At 49.5% G+C, this 25285-nt stretch overlaps 1 protein-coding gene across 3 annotated transcripts in view; it reads right to left on the minus strand.

The window, feature by feature from the left end:
• LOC149365232 (lactadherin-like) overlaps positions 1 to 25236 on the minus strand; it is a 194220-nt gene extending 168984 nt beyond the window's left edge. The window contains exon 1 of one of the 3 annotated variants that reach the window (XM_089541175.1): positions 10881 to 12371. The gene's annotated coding sequence lies outside the window, so the exon portion shown is untranslated. Of the gene's footprint in view, positions 1 to 10880; positions 12372 to 20248 lie in introns of those variants that run through there. The other 2 variants (XM_089541163.1, XM_089541156.1) reach the window with 2 other exon arrangements.
• Between the last annotated feature and the right edge of the window lie 49 nt (positions 25237 to 25285).

Below are 25285 nucleotides of genomic sequence, written 5' to 3' on the forward strand. Positions count from 1 at the left end.
CACAGGGTGGCTAGTTTTTCTTGCACAATCTCCTCTCCGCCCTACAGGGCTCTTGGATGACAATCTCGGAAGTAGCACAACAATCAGGCGCAAAGACGCAGCCCCATCGGAGGAGGCAGCCATTGAGCTCGCAGTCACCGCACAGAAATGCGAAGAGTGCAGTGGGCAGGAAGCCATTAGGGGCCTGAAGGACATCGCGGAAAGGCAAGCAAAGCTCGCATGGACGCCAGCGTGGAACGGGTTTGCACTCGCCGCAGCCCGAGCACGTCATCGCACGGACGACCACCACTGCTCAGACCACATACTCAGCAAGAAGGGAATACGCACGCAAAGGACAAGAGATATATCATTAAGAAGGACAAAAAAGAACTCAAGACCACCTAATCTGCCCGGAAGAGCCACAATGCGCACACCGTGGCATAGAGGCGGACCACTTGGTGTGGGCCCGCCAAGACAACAGGGAGGGGAACTGACGGTGGGAGGAAATCCTCTTCAGCTTAGACACGAGAGTTCAGTAGCAGCTGTCCGAAAGGTAAGAGACGCTGCGAACGGACTTCCGTAATAGGGACCAATTTTAGGCGATCGGTCAATCTCTTGGTACTCGCACTGCCCTTCGCGAACATGCATGTGAAGAGCCGTCGCGCCCTCGACATGGACTGGAGGGCGTCACGACATCCAGTCAGGAACGTGCCGATATGCCGCGGCGGCCGAATTTCGATGGAGGCGAAATTCTAGAGGCCCGTGTGCTGTGCGATGTCAGTGCACGTTAAAGAACCCCAGGTGGTCGAAATTTCCGGAGCCCTCCACTACGGCGTCCCTCATAGCCTGCGTCGCTTTGGGACGTTAAATCGTAATAAACCAAACAATGTATGACGCATTTGGCGTGTTCACTATGGCACTGATATAAAGCGGAAATAATGTTGAACCCAGGATTGACCCCTGAGGAACCCCACAGTTTATGACAAGACACTCGGAACGAGATTCATGTAAGGAAATGAACGGCTTTCTAGTGATGAGGTAGTTTGTAATTAACGCATGCGCAACACCTCTAAAACATCGTGATTAACTGAATCAAAATATTTATTAAAGGAAAAAATTACCCCAACTGTGAAAAGCTGTTTTTCGAAGTTCTGAATTATGTGGTATTTTGCATGCAAATGTATCTGCTGTGTTGATTTTAGTTTCTGAAAACCGAAGTTTTTGGGAACATTTTCCTTGTTCTTCACTAGGTGTTCAACTAATCTGTCCTTCGGCACACATTCAGGTATTTTAGAAAGTATAGGAAGGACTGAAATAGGTCTGTAGTTATTGAGGTTGTCAACTGCGCCGCCCTTATGTACTGCTACAACATTCGCAGTTTTCATAAGCAGAGGATTTTCGTCTGTCCATAAAATGTGCTAGCTGATACATGAAATCGGGCGACGTATAACTTGTGCTACACTTTTTATCGGTTTTGTGCTTATCTCGTTTGCTCGGCATGCGCATTTGTTCCTTAACGAAGATATGATATCGACTATCTCGTCTGCGCATGTTCAGTGAAGAAATATGGAGGGAATGTTAGCAGCTTTTCGCAGCCTAGCTTGGGTATCATAGACTTCACATTGATCGACTTAGACATTGCTGCACTGTACGCCCGAACGTAAAGAATGAGAGTTAAATTCGTTGACTAGATCTGCTCCTGATAGTGGTATGCCATCAATTAAAATTGATTGGAGATGGTTCGCTTTTGAGCCGGCGCGTAGATTTTAAACTTCTGCCGAAGCATAGAAAGGTTATCAGTATCGGATCTACATCAATCTGTCCAACTTTCTTCACTAAGCCCAAGACAGATTCATCATCATCATCAGCCTGACTACGCCCACTGCAGGGCAAAGGCTTCTCTCATGTCTCTCCAATTAACCCTGTTTGCCAGTTGCGGCCACCGTATCCCCGCAAACTTCTTAATCTCATCCGCCCACCTTACTTTCTGCCGCCCTCTGCTACTCTTGCCTTTTCTTGGGATGTACTCAGTTAGCCTTAAGGACCATCGGTTATGTTGCCTCCGCATTACATGCGCTGCCCAAGCCCATACTTCTGGATTTCGACTAAGATGTGATTAATCCGTGTTTGTTCCCTCACCCACCCTGCCCGCTTCCGGTCTCTCAACGTTACACTGATCATTTTGATTTCAATAGCTGTCTGCGCTGTTCTCAACATAACCTCAACTCTTTTCGTTAGCCTCCCCGTTTCTGCGCCGTAGGTGAGTACCGGTAAGATATACACAGCTGTTGTGTACATTTGTTCACGGATTCATAGGCCGTGCTGTTTCTTCTAAGTTTCTTTCAAATATTTTTTAAAACTGCTGCTCTGTGTAATGACTGGCAGTGGGCTTATGTCTGCGCTGATACGGTAATTATATCGCGTCATGCCCTGCGGTGCTGCTGCCGGTGCTGCTGTTGCGCCTGCCAGGGCATTAAACGCCAGAGGACGTTTCGGCTCGCACGGACCGGCCCACCTAAACGAGGCGGCGTGGCCGCACCTAAGTTTTATTCTAAGCGACGGCGGCGACTCTTGGGATCGATTCCGGGACCCTGCCGACGACGGCGACCGCAATTTGTGAAGCGACGGCGCGTGGGACGCTCCTGATCGCCGGACGCGATTACTGGACGCACGCCGGTCGGACGAGCTCTTGATGCGCTCACGCCCCCTGGTCAGCGGGAGGGGCCCGTGTTTCCCAATAGTTGTGCTCGCGGTCCATCCTTCCGGTTGCTTGCTGCAGGCACACTCGCAGCCTGATGTCCACTCACTACATTAACGTTCACTAGCACAGCCTTGGGCGCACAGATGTGTTGGTGAGCCGCCCGGTGCTCTGTCGGATACCTCTGGCCAATTTTCAGTTTCGATGCTCGAAGGAAGTGGCCACTTATCGTCCACCTTCCATGGCCCGAACGCCGCACGTGCGCTTCCGCGCTTGCTGCTGAGACGACGAGTGCCTGTTTGCAGCGTCAGCATCCGAGATGCTTGGGATCGTTTCTGAACGCTGTCTGATCTACAGTGATTAGTTTGCCCCGACAGTGCCGTGTCCGTGAGTACGTATGCATGCCCACACTGGCGGTTAGGGACGACAGTGGATAGTCTTCGCGGCGTGGGAAATCGAGAGAGAGAGAGAGTTTTCGAGAAGATGGAGCGAGTTCCTCCCGAAGAGGGAAATGGCTGGAATGGGCCCCAAATACAGATTTGCCCTGCCGAAGAAGGATGCGAAGGGGAGCGGCCGTTATCAATATCTTTGCAATAGCGGGCTCACTTTGGGCCATAGATGAGAGCAGGGCCGGCTTCGTCTAGCCAAAGCTGGTATGCAAGACCGATATGTGGACAGGCTTGCCGTGCTGCAGTACGTTGTCCGCGCGACAAACAATCCCTGTCTGAAGGAGGCCTGAGAAATCAGCGCGGTGTTCTAGCTCGGTGCGTACGGTGACCACGAGCGCATCGGCGAAGGAACAGGGAGTGCTAACAGCGCACCTCTCCCGTATTCCGCAGCGTTGTTGGTCGAGGAAGCGTTGATCGTGGAAGAATGCGTACGTAGCTAACTTGCGAGCCGCACTGTAGTGCATGGCCTCCTGGGACGGCGGTAGGAAAAAACTATCCAGAACTTCGCATAGCAAATCGTAGTATCAAATTCAAAGGATCCCTCATGCTGTCCAGATATCAGTGGGGGCACAATTGCTGAAATCGGAGCGTGCAAAGAGAAGTTATTCAACTTGCAATACTGAAAACACCGAGATAAAAAAGAATCGCATTTAAAACGCCCATTTCACTCGCCCCGTGCCGAATATTTGGCGCCACAATTCAGAAACACGCCTTGCACACATGCAGGGGAAGTTGTATATGCAGTTGTTGACCTGGCAGGGCAGCCTGCGTTCCGCGTACATGATGCAGGCGGGCGCCGTTTCATAACCCTAAAAAAATTTTTAAATTTTTTTTTTTTTGTACTCTAGGGAAGAGCGTGGGAGAGCTTAATCCTCAACTCTTCCCTGTTCTGTGGCCAGTCCAGTGTCCAACATGCCTGCAGCCGTTGACCCATTTATGAAAAGTTCCCCTCTTCGCTCCTCCCGCCCCCACTCCTGCGCTCTCTTCGTCACATTTTCGGCTGTGGTGCCCGCCGAACGGTTTTTCGTCGCTGCCTTCTCGGTATCGGCAGTGTGAACAGCCGCACTCATTTTCAGGATACTTTTAGGCGAAACGAAACCTGTCGCCCCCAGCTTGATTGTCATCAGCTTTCATTAGCTTGTACTGCTTTTCGTTTGTAGTGTTTTCTCGAGCGAAATTGAGACATTACTGAGAGGCATTATATTTCATATTCATTTCACGAGTATAGGAGAATTAAGTAAGTTCCAACTGTAAGTACAACCTATTGAAAAGAGTGCGGCCAATTTGACTGCCACCTGATATCCACCACCGAAAATCGCCGCAACGTTTCGCCACCACCGGCACGATACAACCATTTCTACAGCAGATTAGAACATCAGATATTGCCACGTAGGTTATCTCCTCGGCATCGCGGCACCACCATGTCTGATGCTATGCATACAAACAATAAAAACCACACCGTTTTTTTCCACGACGCAGGGCCCTTCAAGTACATGATAGAAACATTTAAGAACCTCCGCGCGTTACCTAAAAGCGCGCTTGGTTTTCGCGTCGTTTCCGGGCTTCAGCCGAGCTAGTGCAGTTCAAGAGTCGGCCAAGTAGGTCAGGTTCTTCGCGTCGGCGATGGAAGGCTTTGCCGGGTCCGGTTCAGTCAAATAATTACGACCAGAGCAGAGCTCTACGATGCACACATCCGCACACAAGAAAAAACCTCCGCGTCCACTGCAGTTCTCAATATCCCACCTTACGCTAGTTATTGCTGAGAAGCGGACAGTCATTGTTTCAGCAGCAAGCAATATGAGCTCAAGCCGCGTAGGAGGCGTTACAAGAGACCTTTCTATACAAGTGGCAATGCCAAATTCTATCAAAGGATCTGACACAACTCCCACCAGTTCATAGCACCAGCGAACAGCCTGCGACCATGCCAGCGCTGGACTTGCAAGGCGAACAGCGACAAAAGATTGCCGTACCCATGCCAGCGGAATCCTCCGCTTCAGGCGCCTGAATACACCGGCGTGATGTCTTAATCGAGCGCTCTCAGCAGTGAATATTTGCATCCATCAACTGTCAACAACATGGATATAGCTTAGCGGATACCGTCGTTGCGAAACACAAGTGGCAAACTTCGCTGTCGCATCCACTCATCACTCGTGTTCACTCACCACTCATCTACCCTCACACTCACATCGACTCACTCGCACTCACAGACGTGAGTGTGAGGCAGTATGAGTGCACTCATGAGTGAGTGTGCCGACCTATGAGCTTTCGATGCCGGCAAAAGACGTTACTTGCTTAGCTGTCGGCCATGACGTCACAAGTAGGAACTACCAATGGCACAAAGACAAAAAGAATAGGAAAAAAATTATACAAAATGTGGCCCCTGTGTCCTCTCTAGGCAGTGGCAGCTGAGTCAAATGAGCTTTACGGAGCTGGCGGCGTCGGCGTGAACCGTGAGAGGAAATGCCGTCTCGTGATCACGTGGCGCAATAAAATCCGCCAGTGAGGCGGGCTCAGGTGACGTCATCACTCTGGGATCACGTGATCGCCTTGCGACCCGTAGGAGCTAGTGCAGCCCCGCCGAGTTCAGTTATTATACAGCGAGATCCGAGTCCTCTCGGTACTGTGAATTAGGTGTCTCTAGGCTTGGGACTAGGCCCCTGTACACAGTTGTCTGGGGACGCTGCAGCTATTGAACTCCATTTCCTTTTCTTTTTTTACAGACGAGGAGAGGGAAGGAAACAGCGAATGACCAGGGGCGTTTCACTCTCCTCGTTCTAATTTTCAGTCAATAAAAAGCATATGTTTTCCGGTAGAGTCTACGAAGACCCCTTGAAGGGGGGCTCGCTTGAGGTACCGGGCGTGGGCTTCCTCCTAAGTATGTTGTGATGCGCTCTAGAAAGCCCTGCTGGAGTCAACAGCCTCCAAATCTCTGCAGGGTGAGGAGGACCCTCACCTTTTGAAATCTTCTTATCTTCGGGGGTCGCCGTATGGAGCTCATAAGCAGAGTTGCGACCCGAAGATTTTTGAGACCAAGACAGTGCATTGTCGGGCTAATATCTCCAGTTACCAGTAAAGAAAGTTTCTCCATATCCTAGGCAGCTGACTCCGAGGACGTGTAGACCAAGGATAGGGGATGAAACGGTGAGAGAGAGCAGGCGTTGTGTACAGTGTGCGCCATAAAGGCTCAATTATAGAGTAGACGCTGCCAGTCTTGGGATGTTTGGGGGAGAAGCGGACGTATAGTGCAGCCATCGCCGTCATTTTGCCCCGCATTGAGAACGGGACAGAAGTCCGCTGGTTCTCTCAGTCCACTTGCGCTGTCAACTGCCCCGACAGTGCGGGAAGCGAAAAAAAAAAAAAAAAGCTTGCAGAGAAATTGCCCTCCTCATCGGGAGAAAAGACAACTAAATCAGGCCACACCTGATGTGAGCGCTAACAACTTGTAGGCGGAAAGGTAAATGCGGATTCTTACGACTGCGCAGTGTACTGCGAAAGCCGTTTAAGCCGGATGCGTACCTTCGACCAACCATTTCCGACGTAAACAATGAAATAGTGCGGGAAAGATGAAGGGGACATTTAACAAAGTTCCGGTGTGAAGGCTCTCATGGAGCAAAAGCCTCTCCAAATCCTTCCACCTTGGGCCACTGGAGCAAAGCGTGAGGGAACAAGATATGGACCTGTGATAGTCTCCGCAGCGCTTATGCTACCTTTACGCGATGATGCTAAGAAATGTGCACGAAGCGACTTAATCTACCGCGTACTAAAGACGGATCGCAGAGGCAGATACAGAGAACAAAAAAAAAATCACATAGTGGACCATTTGCAGTTAAAGTGAAGAGCGAAAACGTGCTTAAAGGGATACTGAGGCGGTTTTCGAATCAGCTAACCTTCTAGGGTTTTGATGTAGTGTCATTGCTGATCACATCTGTGAAATTATTTTTTCGATTTTGGCTAAAACAGTGGCGCAATCACCAATTAAAAACGCGATGTTCAAATTTCCCGCGCCCCGCGCGAGCGCAGGAGAGGGGAACAGCGGAGAGGGAAACCTCGTCCATGTCGGCCAGCGTGACGTCATGTTGAGGAGCCGGGGATGCTTCGGCGCACCCGAGCGCGCTTTCAGCGCGCGTTGTTTCTCGTGCTGCAGGCGTTGTTCCTCGTACTGCGTGCGTTGCGACGTACAAAGCGTGTCAGCCGACCTTGAGAATCAGATTCAACAGGTACTACTCTGCGTTCGTGTCCACGAACAACTACGGCCGCGACTGTGTCGTCTTCCACTGTTTTCCGCAAGACCACAAGCTCGCAGCGCAACCGCTCGCTGCTGTGACGAAGAATTCAAGCCGACTAAAGCAAGCTTACTCTGCTCGAAACACTTTCGTAAAAGCGGCTACAGGCAGAGCTTGTCCTAGTGTGATCTCTGGAGATTTCTGTCGAAAAGGCGCGGCTGAACCATGACACAGTTCCATCGATTTCCTCGCGCATAAGAGGCGTGTCACCATTCCGAAGAAGCGCCTCTTTTAAAAGTAGAAACATGCTCACTTAGCCCCTGAAGAAACCTTATAGAGGCTTAAGCATGTCTCGCTCTCCTCAGCTTAGGTGCGGCCAGACCACCTGAGACGTCCTCAGCAAGGCTCGGTTAGTGATTTTATACTCGGTTCGACGTGTCCAAGCAAGCAAGCAAGCAAGCAGAGCAAAGCACAATAAAGCAAAGCAAGCAAGCATCGAAGCTCTTCATATGCGGCATCTCGTTTAATCCTAGCTAAGCAATTAAAATGAAAGCGTTCGACGTTGATTTAGGATGCAAATTTATGGGAGTAATGAATGCCAACCGAGTTTTTGCAAAAAAAAAAAAAACACCACACCTTACTCGGTTTCTTCATCAAGTTGTGGCAGCGGGCGAGTTGCAGCTAGCTTGGCTTTTAAACACGCATATAGTTGGCAACTACTTCACTGCAAATCTAGGAAGGGCGAACGTTTCCGAGGCAGCGATTAATATTTTCTGGCATCTGCTGAACGCGCCAGGAGTGAAGCGCATTTGTGCGCGTATTTGGCTTGGTTTCCAGCGCACCATGATTGCGTCACTATCTTGTGGTCATACGCCTCGCAGTGCTTGGCCACTGCGCTTCGCTAATTTTGACACCAACTTTGTGCTCCTTCATCGTTCACTTGAAATCCTCGTTCACTAAACGTTCACTTGAAGAATACGAGCCGATGTTGTGCTGGCACCTTTTACGCATGGTCTGTATCGCGTCTTTGACGCTGGCGTATGCTTGTGCTAGGCATAGAATTTTTTGCTTGTGTCTTTTTTGGTTTCAGGCGATACGTGGAATGAGCAAACTGTAGTATCCTTTTCCTCGGTGATCAGTAAAAAAAATAGCCGCCGTATTCGCTTTTACAACGACACGAAAAGCTGCGATCTACCCTCAACGCAGCGCCGGATCCGCAACGGCAGCTTCTCCAGTCCTCAAAGTGACGTCACGACCTCTCTTGACCAATCACGGGCGGCGGCGCGCCGCGCGGCGTGCCCCGCGGCACAGGCCGCATATTTCGGCTAAAAAAGGCAATTCGCGCTTGTTTTTGCCTTAGTTGGATGCGATATTCCAGTATACAGCATGAAAAACTATAGGATGCCGCTGCCAGCTCGATTTTCAGAAAAAGTGCTTCAGTCTCCCTTTAAAGAAGTGATATTTCCTTACATAGTCTCGTCAACGCCGCTGTATGAAGAACACTAAATGACGGGGAATTTTAACTGGGTGCATGCAGTTCACGGTAGATGTCCTAGCTGAGTAGCCCTGTCGTACGATAATCCTAGAAGTGCTAGCTCGCACTCGGTGTATGCTACACAGCGGAATCTTAACCTAGGTGTGATTTATAAGAAAGATCCGCTTCGAGAACCAGACTGCTTGCCGTGTTCTACGATTGCCCGAAGATGACAACGGAAGACTCATTCCGCCGGGACTGACGAAGGTGTACACAACAGCGCTGCCGATACCGAAGCTTGCAACGCGAAAGTTTTTAGATAACTTATCGCTGCCTGCGAAAAACAACCCGCAACCGTGCCGACCGGGCATGGTTTTATCGGGTTTAACTTCCCAAAGCCACTCAGGCTATGAGGGGCGCAGTAGAGGGAAGCTCCGGATAGTTTCGACCACCTGGGGTTCTTCAACATGCACTGACATCGCACAAAACACGGGCCTCTAGAATTTCGCCTCCGTCGAAATAAGACCGCCGCGGCCGAGATCGAACCCGCGTCTTTCGGGTCAGCAGCCGAGCTCCATAACCGCTGAGCCACCGCGGCGGCCGTACCAGCCATGGTTTCTAACGAACAAGAACCAAACAGATAGCCAAAGCCTGTGTGTATTTCTAAAAATGTAAATTTCCTTGATCGGAGCGGCTTTTCGGGAGAGTTTTTATGCCCTGAAAAAACTTTTAGCGCTTTCCAACGAGGACAAACATGAAGAAGATAACACGTGCGCTAACTTTCAACTGGTGTTTATTCATTGCGTGAACCGCTTTTTATACACACTGGGTGCTAGAAAAACACTGAAATACCAGGCTATCGTTTAGAAAATCACAAACAAAACAATCTGCTTAACGTTGATTATCACCCTCATGAAAAGCGAGAGCGATACAGAAGCATAAATAGCATAATTTTCTTTAAAATTTCTTATGTTTCTGGCTTCAACAATCTCGCGTGTAATTTGCTCTTTGTTACAGCTTATGACCTTGCATTCTTTAACACGGTATGGCACTCATCCGGCCCGCATTGCAAATAGTGCTCGGCAAGGTTCCCGTTACGGTTATCCAGGTTTTCATGCTCCCTGAGCCTCTCATTTACACACCGGCCGGTCTGGCCTCATAGCATTTACCGCATGGCAGAGAATACACGACCCCTTCTGCACAGTCCACAGGTTTCCTTTGGTACTTCCTTACTTTCTTTGCGGCATAGGGATTAGTCACCTTGCACAGCTTTGCGAGAGTATCGGACGTGGAAGAAGGAACTTTTTACTATTTCTGCGTTTTTCTGACACCCACCGTGTATAAAAGACGGCTTACGCAATGGATAAACACCAGCTGAAAGTTAGCGCACGTGCTGTCTTCTTCATATTCGTCCTCGTTTGCAAGCTCGAAAAGTTTCGTGATTTTCCTTGTTTTGCTTCGTCAATTGCGGTACGCGTTCACCCAAGAGCCTGGTGTTCGAGCGCGCATCATCTGCCGCAGTGCCTGCAGCCACTTTCAGCACCGAGGAGACGGCGTCGTGCGCCAACTCCGGGCGGCCTGCAGGAAGCGAGGGAAGGAATAACTGCCCCATGCTGACCAGCCAGCCAGGTACGCGCATTCGAAGCAAGCGACGCGACTGCATCGTCGCTTGCCCTGTTTGCAAAGATGGCATTATGACTGGGCTCACTTCATAAAAGCTGAAAATGAGCACGGTGCAGATAACGTTACGTAACGCAGTGCCAGATAGAACAAAAATAAGAACCAGGTTTACACTTACTTGCAAAAAATGGCAAGCTAATAGCATACTTAATTTTAAAATCTTAACTTTTTTTTTTGTTGTTGAGATGCAATAACTTTGCAAATTAAACGGCGCAGAGCTGCTGCCGTGGACAAATTTGTCTGAGCAAACCCTAATGCAGTGTCTTATCTCCAGTTGATGTCACCTACGCAGCTGATACGGAGGCAGAAAGATAAGAAAGAGGCGAGGGGTAAGCACGAGGCCCCGGTGGCTGAAAAATCCGAAACCGAGCACTCACCTCGTCTGTGGATGCGGACGACGCAGGGCCAACGGCGAACCATGGAAGAAAACTACCACGCAACTACTAAGAACCAAGAGCTTGCAGCGGTGGTCACCGAAGAAGTAGGCAGTCAGCGTACACCGCACCAGTCATCCAAAGGTGCGCGCACCCACAGACCGGCTTCCCAGCGAGCCTCTCTTTGGCGGTTTGGGGGGCGCGGATAACTTTTCGCGTCAGCTGCGCTACGCTGCGCTCGAAAGCGGCGGCAACGCGAGAAGACGCGCGCGAAGCGCGGAGGGAGAGAGGAGGGTAAAGGAGAAAGGAGGAAGGTATGCTTACAGAGAACGCCGCTTGGAGGACGGGGGTAGCGCCGCGTGACGTCGCGTGACGTCACGAGCCATCTTTTTTCACCCCTCTCTCTTTCTCCTCGTTCTCTTCCGTTGCACCTCTCCCTGCATATTTTATAGGGGCCTCTTTTTATGCTTGTACTCTCCTCTTTCCCAAGTTCGTTCCGGTGGATGTGCTAACGCTTGGTGCCCGACCGGGACACACAAATTAGGCCAATTAGAAGGAGAGAAGGAGGCGGGATGGAGCAGGGCGCCCATATCCTCTCAAGTCACCCGTGTCGTTCACCAGAGAGCCAGAAGACAAATCACACTCAAGTGCTCGTTGCTGTAATGAAATGTCGCGTCGTTGGTTGAAACGGAGAAGGCTGTGAAAGTGAGGAATGCAGACAGGAGGGGGAAAGGAGCGGCAAAATGATGTCTTGATGATTCATCCGTCACTTATCAATCAGCTTTTATTTCTATTCCCTCTATCTTTGGCAATACAGCTCCTAATGCCCCCGGAACACAGCATGACAGGACGCGGCATATACAGCCGCACCAAAGACCACCGGTACTGATGGGACGCGCTGTGTGGGACAGTAGTGACTTTTCTTGAGAGGGGTATTCAGTCGGCACCGAACACGAAGCATTTGTTTTATATAGGGGATGTGCTTCGTTTACTTGGCCTCGAGGTAAAAAGTACAGGGTAGGTCAGAAGCTAACAACGTCTGCTTTTGACCACTATATTCTGGCAGTTCCGACACCAGCGTAGCTCGCAATTTCTGTAGAGGAGCAGTATCGTTATCACTTCTGAGAGCCTTAAGGCATCTTAAGTGTCATGATATACCGCTAAAGAGAAGACCCTGTGGCCTTTGAACTTTTGACCAGTCATGTACACCCGCAGCGTATCCAACATAACCAGGCAGGCTTTGCGTGACGGGAGCCACATAAGAGGCACGAATGCGAGATACAGAGACTTCTCTGGAAGTGGCATTAAAGGAGTCTTGTTAGTTCTCTGAATAGCAATGAAACGTGTCGAATATGAGTGACTGGCCAACAACTGGCCGATGGAAAAGCGATGCGCAATAAAGAGTTACCTCGTGACAAGAAAATTGTTATTGACGCTGCAGACGAACCTGCCCTCTTGCAACGCAGAGGTCTTGATGTCGTGTATGGATTAGGTTGGGCACATAAGAGTATATTAAACAGCGAGCACCTCGTACAGATAGAGGCATCAAGGTCAAATTTGGCCTCTGTCAGCGCGAATGAAGCCGTGGAACTCGCTCCCAGACGATATACCGAGAGGTGATAAGGCAAATAAACTTGAAATCATTGGGTTCAAGAACTGTGCATCTGTTTGTAATGCCCAGCTGCTGTTTAATGGCTTTCAATTAACTGCTAGCAAGGCAAGAATAGGAGCTGGTTGGCCGTTCATTATGCAGGGAATTTTCCTCTTGTAGCTAGTTTAGCGCGACTGCCTGCACAATAATTTTGAATTAAATGCTGAATTATGACAGCTTGGTAATTAAACTGACCACGAACTGTGTGCCACATGGGATAATACGGCGTTTAACCGACAGCCAGCAACTAAGTAATAGGGCTATGTTGATAGTAATCGGCGACGTCATAATTAATGCTGGTTTCATGCTTCTGTAAGGAAATTAAACACGCGGCTTCTGCTTAACGTGCTAGAAGTGTGTGGGGAACGGTTGAGAATGGCAGTTTACCGCGTGCTGAAAACCTCAATCTCGGGAAAGTGGCATGATGTGAGTAGTATAAATTAGTAAAATTACATCACACTTGAAAAAAGCTAGCATTCAAGATGGCGGTAGATGTCGCCAGTAAGATGTGTAATGACAACACAACCACTACCACCTGCGAAGCTTTCGCGCGTCGTTACAATTGCACAGCACTGACGAGCGGTGGTCCCGTTCCAGATGAACGCAAGCGCTTGCGTTAACAGCGAGGCAGGGACCAGGGTTGCCAGATGGCTCCGACCTCAGGTAGCCAAATTGGCCTCCGTAGTAGCCCAAACGTAGCCAAAAGCGAAATTTTTGCGTAGCCCAAAAGTAGCCAAAAATATTTGTTTTTTGACGACATTTCTTAAGCATATTGAATTAATTTTCGGCAAGAATATTTGCATATTAGATTTATTTCACGCAGATGATGTCTGAGGGGGTGCGCACGGCGTGTTCTTTCCGTTGTTACGTTTCCCATCCGTAATGCGCGCTAACCAGTGCGGCTAACAGGTGCGGCTAACCAGGTCCTAAAGACGGAGCCGCAGTTCCACTTTGCAGGCGCGGCAGTAGGCCATATCACCTGAGGCGGGTGACGCCCACCAGTCTGCATGCGGAAAAGAAAGGCGGCGCTAAAAAACGCAATTGCAGCTCTAGTTTAGGGATATTTCACCTTTTAAATGTTCGCGCGCAGATTAGACACATCGACAGTGGAAATACCTTACTGTATACTTACGCAGCCTCACATTTCAATTTTATGCTTTAAGAGAAAGGTTCTCACTGAGAGCGTCGCCTCAAAGCATCGAGCATGCGCCTTCTTGAAGCTACATTCTACGATATGCATGAGCTCAGAATAAATCAAGGATATATGCCATTAGATGATAATCTATGTCGATTTTATCTTCAGTCTAACAGCATGTTCACAATAATGAGAAAAACAATTACCCTTGAATTCCGGCTCCTTTTTCCATTTCTTTTTGTAGTTCCGGATGTACCTACATCGCCCACTTGCCCATTCTGAAAGTTCTCGTAGCGACGGATCTAATGCCATGGGGGGGCGTTAGTTCGCGGATTAAGTGGAATCCATAGGCCGTGAAGTGTTTCCGGGGGGCAACTTTCACGTAGTGTCCACTCTTTAGAAATCGAAAGGCCATGATCCTTGACCGCCTGAAGTACAAGTTTTCTCGAACACAGCGTTTACAAATTGTCATTTTGTAGCAGACGCGTTCAATTTCTTTAACCTTCTATAGCCTGCATTTTGATTCCAGTATGCCTTTTATTTCTGTCACTGTATAATTGTAACAGAGCACATTATAACTACTTTAACTTTTTTTTCACGCACCAAAAAGATGTAGCCCAAAAGTAGCCACATAGCCAAAACGAAATTTCTGACGCCAACTCGGACAACAAGTAGCCCAATTTGGCTATTAATAGCCCAATCTGGCAACCCTGGCAGGGACTCTACGTGGCCTCTAGTTTCAGGAAATAAATATTTTGTCTTTTTACATCTGAATCGGTAGGAACCTAGCATTAAAAATTGCAGATTCCGTTCCACTGGAATTGTTTGCTGCTTTTGAAACGTGAAGGGCGGCCCATTTTGGGTATTTCCGCGAGATCGCTGACTTTCTCATTGCTGATCTGACAGTTTTCTTCGTGCAGCCCCCGTGTCCTGGCTGCTTTGAGCGATGGCGGTGATGGTAACACCTAACTTGGTTTCATCAACGAAGCAGTTTGTGCGCGCTGCCGCTACTGATGCGGCAAAACTCGGCAAGAAAGGGAACTCGTCGGACAGCAGAAGGACCTCCCGCCCGATGGGTGCATGCCCTCTGGTACTACTACTACCTCTGGCGGCCGCATCGCAACGAGGCTTGGGCGATCCGCGGTCGGAGTGCATGCGGCGCCCAAAGGAACAACCCGAGCAAGAAATGAAAGCCAACAAACTCTCTGCACCACTCCACTGCCCGACGCTTACCGGTCGCTATCTGCGCTCAATGCCCGGCAGTTGTGGGATTCAAAACCGAGCAGTAAGCGAACATTGCTGTTTGGGGAAAGTCATTTGCGCTAGAAATTCTCGATAATTAAAGTAACGCTCAACATCAGATGCCATCGAGTTGTCAGCAACTACAGTCCGCGCAGTGGGGCTTGAGAGAGCGCTCCACATTTGGCGTCTGCCTCGCCCAGCGAGTCTCGTCGGGGATGATCCGAAACGTAACTCCTATTCTGCCCAGGCGACGTACGGGAACTGTTGTGCGAAAATAAGAAGAGCCGGTGCTGCGCTTAAGATACAACCAAGAAAGCTTCACTTCCTGCTTATTCAGACTATGCATGGCCGCTGAAGAGACTACCCTTCCGCCGCATTTCGCGCCCGTACAAACATAAAATAAATGGACGCCGTGCTCATGAAATGAAGTTTCAATTCTACTGGGCGTTTTCCAAATCGGTCAGGCCTGTTGAGGTGAAGCAGGCGAACTGATTGCGCGGAGTTGTTCCCAACAGGTGTCCGAAGTGGAAAGCACGTGACGTCTCTTTTGTTGACACCCTGAACAGGCGACCCGTCACCTGGCAACCACTCGACGCTCGCCCTCCGCAAATGCACGCAAGCAAAGGGGGGGGGGGGGGGGGGGGGAACCAGCGGAGAGGGAGGAGCAGAAACAGTTCGAGGGTGGCGTGCCTCGCGACGACCAGGCCGAGCTGCGGGACGCATGCTGGGCCCCTCCGCCGTCTTCCGTAACGATTGCTGCGGGAGCAACCGTGACGACCGCCTGCTCGCGAGAGATGAGGGAGGTTGTCGAATAGCCTGGTTAATCGACAAAACGAGGCGACGATCGATAAGAGTCATAGAAAACGACTTTGTTGTTGCCTCCATGTATTTTCGGCGGGTTATTCAGACACACTGCCTGCTCATTACTAGCAGTCTGTTCACGTGAGATCACTGACGACCCAATAGAGACAATGTTGCGATTATGCTTTTGCCACTGCTAGTGCTGCTGTATCCACTGTGATTACTGCTCCTACTATTTGTACTGATGGCTGATTATCTCACTCATGGTCACATTTTCGCGCTCGTCACTTATCACACTTCCATCCGAAGGTACGTTGCTACAACCACTGCAACTACAAGGTGTCTCTGCGAACACTTTTCGAGAAAGAAACAATTCTGCACGAGGCAACTCTCAGCTACGGCGGACGTCAGGGATTGCAAAAGCGTACTGATTAGTTTGTCGAAATAGCTCAATTTTACAAATTAACTTTTAGCCCGACAGCGTTCAGCAGCTCGTGCCGCAGAAAATCCGGCGTCGTCGTCGTTGACCGTGATCGAAAAATCCCCAGAAAAGCAACCTAGGTGCGCCACCGAGGTCACGTGACCTTGCTGCCCAATCGCAGCCTTCCCACCGGATTGCGAGCAAACTGCGCACCGTGGCAGTTCAGTTGATGACTGGTCGCGAGAGGGAAGACCAAGCTCCTCGGTCGCACCGGTGGTAGAGCCTGCCCTCGCAGGGCACTGGCGCATCGCTTAACGGCGCTCCACCACTGCGACAAGAGGATATCCTAGGGGACTAGAATATAAAGTAGGGAATGACCGCTTCCGCACATACGGCCACTAACTCATTCACGCAATCGCGTCATATCCTCAAGGAGGAGTTCGAGTTTCCTCCAATCTTTTTTTAATTAGCCAAGTTTGGCTGCTGCTGCCAATGAAGAGTTTGTAGCCACGGAAAAGACGATGCCTTGCCACTTTTTAAAGCGAAGAAAACGTCATTTTCAACCCAGGCACCACGTGAAAGACGAGTTTTATTGAGTTAGCAATGCTACTGTAGGTTTCGCCTCGTCGCGTAGCCCCGGTCGGTGGGGACGGATGACCCTGAAGAGCGTTGCTTCAGCCGTGCTCCGCCAGATGGCAGCGCCGCGCGGCAGCGGGGCCGAGCAGTTTGCTCTGTCTACGACAGATGGTGTCACTACACTGTTAGCAAAAAACACCTAAAAGGAAGTAAATGGCTTGTCCTCTAACGCACACCCAAAAGGAGGCTTTTTTATTCCATATGTATGGTGTTTTTTATTTACTCCCTTATATAGGGGAGTTATTTTGGAGTGTAAGGGAGTAAATTATTTACTACCCACAGAAATGGAGCGCAAAAATGGCGTCATGTTTATTCTCATTCAGGCTCATTCTTACAGCAGTGACAGCGGTGGAAACGGGCAGTGGCTCTGCGGGCCGCCGGCAACCCAACTTGGGAAACTGCGCTGCCCTAATGTAACTCCACATTCTATTCGCCGTCTGCAAGCCCAGCGGCGGCGTAAGCGACATGAGTCGTCTGCTTTTTCGTCTCATTTTGCTGTACGAGCTTGTTTGGTTGGCCATGTTTGTACATAAAGGGATGCAACATTATAATCAGTAGTTCAAAACTGAGAAGGCGTCGCTGGGTATTTTTCACAGTTATGCACCAAACCAGAGCAGAAAAGTTGAAAACACCCCTGATGGTAGTTTGGAATGGCAGTATTTGCTTTCATATTCACTTCATAAAGGCTTGGCTTTTCAATATGACTGAGGAAAAATATAGCCTCATGAGCTCAATCAAGAGCTATCACAGTTCCACGTTCATGCAACACATAATCTGATGCAACACTCCGCGAGAACCGCACTGAAAAAAGCTTGTGAGAATTAGGACTAAGCGGCAGCTGTAACGAAGTGGTGACACTAATAAAGGAAGGTCAGGTATGGTTAGAGCACTGGAGGCTTCACAGGAGCAATTCAGTTATGTAACGTACTGTAGCGGAAAACGGCGACGAGCCGATATCTTGTACCGCGGCAGGCGCCCGTGAAGGACCAGAAGTGAGCAGAGATCCAGCGACGGTGGTAAGCAAGTGGTCTTCACTCACCGCCATTATCAGACGACTGACCAGAAGCAGACGGGACGCTAGGTCGCGGGGAGGATTGCACAAAATGGTGTTTTGTTTACTCCATTTCGGCACTGGTGGAGTATTTGGCACAATTAACTAAATGCAGGTAAATCCTCGTTTTTACTCCATTATTCCCTCATGGGAGTAAAATAGAGGACGTTCACCTTTTTACTCCACACTCATGGAGAAAATGTTTTGACAAATGGAGTAAGAAGGGTGGCCGCCACCATTTATACTCCCTTTTGGGTATATTTTTGTTCAAGTGTACGAAGTCCGCCACTTCTGGCCTTCGAAGCGGCGTTAGCAGCATTGGCGCGCAGTGCACAGATGGCATTCGAATGATATCAGTTAAGCGATTAGCCTACATTCTAGTCAGACCACATAAATAAATAACACAGAGTAGGAAATTGGTCGAGTTGGAGAATCGAACTAGGGTGTCCGGAGTTAAAAGACGAGCACACTAACAACTCCACCATGCCAGCTCGATGGTTTGGAATGAACAAAGGCGCGTCTAGTGAATACGGTGTCTTGGTTCACTCCCATCTTCCTCCCTTCCCGGGCGAGGTTCAGGTGTCCACCGAGATATGCGAGACAGATACATTTCCTTTCCTCAAAAACCAATTTACCGACGAGCAAGGCGTACAGACGAACGGGCGATGGCGCTCTGTGGACTCCCTGGCAGCGTGGCGGAATGGCCACGTGACCAAATATGGCGGCTCCCATGCTCCCGCGCTGTAAGTCGTCTACAAATGCGCCTCTCAAAATTTCCGAGCGCACGAGAATGAAACGAGGACTGAGAAAGGACACACACCACAAAGCGCCGTGTGTGTGTGTCCGCCGTGTGTGTCAAGGCAAATGCGCGCTTGCCTTGGCGTGAATGCTCTGCTATGCAGACCTCTAAGGAGAAGTGGCAGCGACAGGAAGAAGCGAGAAAGCGACAGCGTGCACTAGAGACGCCACAACGGCGTGAAGAACGTCTTGCGAAGCGTCGTGCTGAGGATGCAGCTCGGCGACAACGTTCTACCTCGCAGAGTGGTTTCATGTCATCGGTCACCGATTAATCTCAACACCTGACTGCTGAGGAACGCCGCAATGCTATCAGGCGAAGGAAACGCGCCGAAGAATCGCTAGAAAAACGCGCGCACCATTGCTAACGTAATTTCCCCTGCTTAACCAGCGCTAAACCACTGCCATTTTTTTTTTTTTCGCACGAAACCGGAACTGAGCGCACGAGGAGCGCTGGAAGTCTCGTAGTGCAAGTGCAACGTCCGCTGGTGAAGTGTTGCAATGACTTCGGCGGCCAGTTTCAAAACGATGTAGCTATATTCCGGAGCTAGCAAGCCACGACTCTGAGCTTAGACCGAGGCCGACGTTATCTCTTGCTTCTTCGCTCGGCGCAAGAAAAAGGCTAGTCATCGCCAACTGTGCGGTCGTCGATTTCCAGAACACCGATGGGCCTTGCGCCCTGACTGCGCAGCGACCCCCCGGAAAAAGGCTTTTTTTTTTCTTCTTCTTCCTTTCCCATCAGGCTAGCTTCGTTAAAGGAATAGAGCCAGCTTCTGTGAGAGCGTGCCGGTTTCTAGACATGCATTGAGTAATTGCTCTCAAGCGTTTATTCCTTCTGCACTGAATCGGCTTGGCAGCTGAAATAAACGACAGTTACTCCGTGGCCTCAAAAATGTTGGTCTTGTAGCGCGACGCTGCTTCCTGCCAGGTGGCTCAGATCTGCTGCCGCGTCTCGTTTGCTGTAAGACGTGGAAGCCCATGATTGGGATATGTTGGCCAAAGCGGTTTAGAGGCTTCGAATCGTAGAACAGACATGAGTGAACGAAACTTGCCTACTTCAGTGTTTCAGTTGGTTGCAGTCCGATTCGGGCACTCCCCACGAAAGCAGTATCATTTGGGACGAGAACACAAAAATTTTGCATGAAGTGCTAAAACTACTTTCCCTCCATTGCGATGCACAGAAGAAGGCGGTATTTCATGGATATCACAGCAGAAAAATACATCTCTCTGGGAATGCTCTAAGTGATGTTCTTACACGTTGCTTCACAAGTTCGGGATTGGCTCTCTTGAAAACCTCACTTTCATCGTATCCCCAGAGCACTGTGTAAATAAACCTATTTCTTACACCGTGCCCCGGAGAAATAATTCCAAGGGCGACCTAGGAGGCCAAGCTGTGGTTCTACAGCGCCAACTCCACTGGATGGGAAAGAACTCGCCCACGAATTTGCTGAGCCGATGAAGAAAAGTTCGTCGGGGCTCCGTCATGCTGGAACCGCATTTCGACACAAACACTGGTAACTCTGAGGCGAATCACGCCCTCTAGAACGCAGTATATGCCCTTCTTTCCAGTAAGGTTTCCGGTAATGAAGTAAGCGCGATAAATACGGCCGTCACATCAAACGTCTGCTGACCACCTCACCTCCATCCATCTGGGTCCACCTTCTCAGCAACGAACTGGAGTTGGGCTGGCGCAGTCATTCTCACAAATGTCCACGCTGCGATGTCGAAGAATTGGTCTCTGCATGGGTCGGGTGACACCTCCGCATGCACAGTTTCGCACCCCGACACCGCAGTGGCCGTGTCGCCTGCGCACCATCGACACAAGGCAGACGCCAACGCTTCTTGCGAAACTGGCGCTGCAAACCGCGCAAGCCCCCCTTGCTTCGCGGGCTAAACTTGTGTTTGTCCAATCCCAACACGCAACTCTGGCGAGTAAATGAGCGGATGCTGACGCCTTATGTCTAACACGTCTGACAGCCTCATCAAAAGTGGAAAGAGAAAGAAAGCTGCAGGCTGCGCGCTCTCAGAACCGAGATGACTGGCCTTCTTCTCGCGCACAGCGACCAAGCAAAAGATAACGCCGCCCGCAGTCTAAGCCGAGCGTCGAGGCTCCCTAACCGGGAAAATAACCACAGACGCTTCGAGATGGCAGCCGCAGTCATTGCAACACGCATGGCAAGACGTTACAGCGGACGTTGCGTTTGCATCAGACTTCCGGCGCTCCTCGTGCGCGCTGAGTTTGTTTACTTTCAATACTGCTAGTCTCGTCTATAGCAGCTGGGCGAACAACAAAGAGAAACGTGATGAATTCGAGCAGTGCACTCCTGAGTCGCATGACAAAATATCAAAGACGAACGCAAAGGAACAAGCCAAGTAAACATAAAGCGTAAACATTAGTAAAAAACCTTTTGGATTGCGAACACAAGTATACACATACGTATTTTTAAAAAAATTACGTGTCAGGTGCAACGTTTAAATGAGAAATTCAACAAAATAACAAACGGGAGAGAGAGTGAAAAAAAAAGAGAGAGAAAAACTTCCTTCACGATTAATTAACAATCTGTTGAAGTGCTGAGAGGCGTTTGAATATGTAACGAGACGGCGTTATTGTGCAATTGATATGGATTCTATTCTTGACGTAAACTGAGATAACGTGCCTGCAGTAATAAATAAATAAATAAATAAATAAATAATAAACTTTATTAACGCAAGATTGCCACAGCAACAATACATGATAACTGAGGGATCAAGGCGATTCCATTCTCTTATTATGAAGGGAGTATTCAGTTATAGCGCGTGCATGTTTATGCCTCGACGGGCGTGACTGTGAAAAAGAAGTATTTTGATAAGTCTATCTTGTACTAGTCGTGAACCAAGAGAAGCAAAAAATGGCTGAGGCTTAGCTAAGGTTAAGCCTAGTCAGATGCGAAGCATATTGATGGCTAGGCTTGGTAATACATGGCTTTCCTTGGTTGAATACTTGCCGTTAACTACTGACGGACTCGGTGGCAGCACTAGTGGAAGCATTGCTGACAAGTGGCTCGCTTTGTTCTTCAGTTGTTGTAGAACGTTGTCGCCGAGCCGCATATTGAGCACGCCGCTTAGCCAGACGTTCATCCCGCTCTTCATCGGTTTCTGTGGCACGCTGAAGCTTTCGCTTCTCGTTCAAATCAGCCCTGCTTCTAGGCGGCATCCCAACACCTGGCCGCCTCGTAAGTGCCCGGAGAGCGAGGCAAGCTCAGCGTTATACCGCTGCTGTAGCGTCACGTGGTCAGCCGCCGCGCCTCTGATGTGGAGCCTCCACCGCCACGGCCGACCGCGCGAGCCGGCAGCCCATCTCTCCTCTGCTGTGACGTCATGTTGTCACGTGGTGTCACGTGGTCACGCTAAAGGTCAATGGTAGCTCCACCGCCGCGCTCGACGGGCTGTAGTGTAGCTCTAGTAATATGCTTCGCATAAAATATGAGTTGCGCTTTTTGCGCGCTTAATGAATAGTGTCGCTGAACACGAAGTAGCCGCGAAGTTATTTGGTGAATCTGTGGGCTTATATTTGTTATAAATAAACCACAATGCTTTACGCGGCACTTTTTTCAGTTTCGTTACATTAGTCACTAATGCGGGAAACAAGCTTTTTTAGCGTACTCTAAAACCTGTCGAACGAAAGTAGTATATCCGAGAAGCTTAGTCGACGTGGGTGCGAGGCGCAGACATCTTCGGAGAAAGAATAGCGTAATGCCGTCGAGGTTACGTTAGCAATGTGCCCGTCCCATCTGAGGTCAGAAGTTAGTGTGATACCTAGGTGCTTATGCTGGTGAACTTTCGTCGATATTCTGCCATTAGAGTGAGAGAGAGAGAAAAAAAAATGGACGGAGAGGCAGGGAGGTTACCCAGGCGATGCCCAGTTGGCTACCCTACACTTGGGGAGGGGAACAAAGGGGAAAAAAGGAAAAAGAGCAGCAATGAAATGAGTTTTCAAAGTGTCCAGCGACCACTATGTCACGGGGACAGAGGGCGCGCACTGAAAACTTAAAGATTATAGACGGAAGTCATAAGGTGGCCTTTTTGTTACTGTTTGTGGTTTATGAGGGTTTAACGTCCCAAAGCAACTCAGGCTATGAGGAACGCCGCAGTCAAGGGCTCCGGTAATTTCGACCGTCTGGGGTTCTTTAAAGTGCACTGACATCGCACAGTACAGGGGCCTCTAGCCTTCATGCAAACTGATTTATTCGTGTTTACCGTCATTTGCCATGTTTTGCACCGTTCGGCTACCTTGTTCTGTGAACTGCTGAGTGAAACATCATCTTCGTAGCTGTTAATTGTTTTGTAGATAATGCAGTCATTGGCAAAAAGTTTGATGTTAGAATCAATATTGTTGGTTATACCTTTAATGAAAATTAAAATTAACAGCGGCCCCAACACGGATGCTTTTTTTTTTCGGTTTTGTGCAGAAAAAAAAACAAGAGGTTTTCTCGTGCAGGGTTTTAAAAAATGTTTTTTTTTTTTTTTCACGGATGCGGCATCGTCTCCTCTGTGGCTTCAACGTCGCCTTCGGCAATATCCAGCAAGTCTGTTTATTAGCAAGTTAATTAGTTATTTTAGCTGAATGGCTAGGTAATTACCATGTTCTTTTTATAATTAATGAGGTATGCCGCAGCAGGAAGTTTCCTCCTATGGCGGTTTACTTTTTTTTTCTCGAAAAGTCTATTTTAAAGATTGTTTTGAAGTGTGCGCCGAAATACCTGGTAATTGCAACTGCAACTGCAAAACTACAACTAATAATGCATCTTCTGCAGCGCAAATCTGGTGGTGCAAATGAAACTGGGAGCTGCTGCTGCTGCTGCTGCTGCTGCTGCAGCAACCACTGCACCTGGCGGTGCGCCCATTTGCCGGCCGCCTCGTTCGAGACCCAGGCACGGCTGCGATCGCCCATCGCACGGGGCAAGTGAAGAATTCGACCACCCGCACCAGCAGAATGCAGTGGCGTTTCTTTCCGCACAGACTCCTCCTGGTCCGCCTACGCTTCCTGGGCGCCAGCATTAATGTGTTCGTCCACAGGCGACGCCTAATTCGAGGATTGTCTGTTGTTGGTGGCCATGGCGATGAAGACGGAGCAATTAACGGTCGTCTAGAAGGCGAATTGCTTTCGTCTCGGCGGCGCTTATGCAGTTCGCTAATAGGAGACACCGAAAGACGCTCACCCATAAGCGGAAGCACAACAACACTATATGCGCTAATACTCTCCAATATAAAACCGGGGCCGTTCTAAAAGCACTTTTCGGGACAGACTCCGCCCAAAGTCCCCGATGCTGTCGCAGTGTGCCTGCGCCGGCCTCAGCCACTACTTTCGTCTCCCGAGAAACCGCGCGCAATGAGGAGCTCCTTCGGTGCCGCCGAATGCCACGGTCAACAGCGACAAGAAGTCTTCCGTGCCACGAGAAACGCGACACGCATCACAGAAGAGTCAGCGGGAAGCGAACAGACGACAGCCTGCGGTCTGAGTGAGTGGTCGATTAACTGACTGAATAAGCCATTGACTAGTTGGCTGATTAATTGATTGATTGATTTACTGCTTGGTAAACTGGCTAAGCTGATCGAATGATTAAGATAATCTAGTTTGGCGATTTATGGAAGACTAGGTAATTAATAAACGATCAACAATTATGTAATCAATTCATCACCGTGATAGGAATTGCGTAATTAATTACCGGATTAATTCATTAATTGAAGAAATGACCATCTCATTAACCATTCGACGCTCTCATACAGTAACTTAGTGACTGTGATGTATTGGACGAATGATTCTTTGACTGACTGAATCTGGCAGGCTATTTGATTAACACTGGTTGATTAGCTTACTGATTCCTTTATTCAGTTATCTTCCAAGCGAATGCCGGTTTTTTTTTTTTTGTCCGCCTCATTCCGCGTGAAGCTTGTTCACCCTGACGGCAGAGCAAAGTAATGAAAATAGCAAATTAATGTCCCCCGTCTTTTTTACAGTTAAGGAATTTTTTTTTTTAGGGGGGGGGGGGGGGATCGGTTTCGAACGTTACATACCAACGGTAGGTGACCATGCGTCCGTTATTTAATGGCACGATTGACGGACAGTACGGGAGACCTGCCCGTCCGCTTGGACGGTATGAGAACCTTCTGCCACAATTACTGTGCACCTGCGGGTCACATCAGCTGACAAAGTGGCAGCCCCAACTTGACGCTGCTCCCGTCGTTTTCACACGCTACCAGCGCAAGTTTCTTAGCTGCATCGTTTTCTTTTTTCACTTACCGAGCAAGTTTTCCATTGCGGTCATAGTGCTTGAGTAGACGAAAGGCATCGGTAGGGAACGACCGTCCCACCACCACCAAGCTCTTTCCGTTTTATCGCAATCATAGGCATGCATCCATACATGAACCCGCGAAGCTTCGTGCACCTGCATTTCCCCCAGAGCACAGCCGCTCCATTCCTCCCGGGCAGACACCACGACGCCACCCAAAAGCAGCAAGCCCTGCCCTGACGCACCCGAGCCGAGCAGAGTGAGCGCCTGTCCTCAGTTTCCCGAACGGATTCATCAGGCTTTCAGTCTTCGAAGAGGGAACAGCCCCGAGCAACCCTTGAGGCGAGGCACCGCGTCGACGCCGATAACCTGCAGTACGTAATGGGGGGGGGGGGGGGGGGGGGGGG

Source organism: Amblyomma mixtum, chromosome 1 (genome assembly GCF_055824585.1).
Source record: "Amblyomma mixtum isolate Tamu chromosome 1, ASM5582458v1, whole genome shotgun sequence".
Taxonomy (NCBI): Eukaryota; Metazoa; Arthropoda; class Arachnida; order Ixodida; family Ixodidae; genus Amblyomma; species Amblyomma mixtum.